This window comes from Mus caroli, chromosome 9, assembly GCF_900094665.2.
Source record: "Mus caroli chromosome 9, CAROLI_EIJ_v1.1, whole genome shotgun sequence".
Lineage (NCBI taxonomy): Eukaryota > Metazoa > Chordata > Mammalia > Rodentia > Muridae > Mus > Mus caroli.
Window position 1 is genome coordinate 84,897,305 of NC_034578.1, and position 1,028 is coordinate 84,898,332.

Consider the following 1,028-nt stretch of genomic DNA (forward strand, 5'->3'; position numbering starts at 1 on the left):
AGGAGAGAATATCTCTTGTGAATTCCAGCACTGCCTGGTACACATAAAAAGATGCAGATAGTGAAACTATCTCAAAGAAGAAAAAAGAAATTAATAGAAACACAGTTCTGGCCGTTAAATTTCCAGATCAGGACACCATATGAACACCACTATATTTCATGAAATTTGAAATAAACATTTACCCTAGAGATTAAACAATTTCAACAAGAGTAGTAGTTGAAATTTAGATGACTTAAGTCAACTCCCAACTCAAACATTAACACAGCAATTTAAGAATTTAGAAGTAATGTGGTAATACTCTGTGATTTGATAGTTTTCCTTTAAAACAGACTCAATATTGGCTTCCTTATTGAAAAACTTTACCTGGTGAAAACAACTAAGTAACATCAACACCATGTACCTGAAATGTTCTTGCTACTGAGGTACTACAGAAGGATAAAGGAAGACTATTGGGTAAATTTTGCTTAAAATACAAGCTATGTCATAGAATATGGAATGCTAGGCTATCAATTTCATCTTACACTCTCTTCAGCAAGAAAATTCAAGCTCAAGTATGATTAAGTATGCATAAATACTTCTAACCAATGTTGTTTCTACTGATTCTGCAAAAAATAATTTATGTTGGTAGAAATTATTTCATTGAAACCATGACTATCTAGCAGTCAAATAGTTTATCTTAGCATCCTATACCTTGTAAGTTTGTGTGAGAAATGGGACAGACTAAACCACTCACCAGAATGAGAAATCTATGAATATAAAGATACTAGTCCAAGATTAGGACAGCTATAACATTTCAATAGACCTAGGTCTACTAAAGATGAGTTTTCTCTTTAGGTTCATGACACATGTACACACAGAGACTCAGTTATGTGAAAAGACATGTACATACTATTTGCAGAATTAAAAACTAAACTAGNTGGGCATGGTGGTGCATGGCTTTAATCCCAGCACTTGGGAGGCAGAGGCAGGCGGATTTCTGAGTTCAAAGCCAGCCTGGTCTACAAAGTGAGTTCCAGGACAGCCAGGGC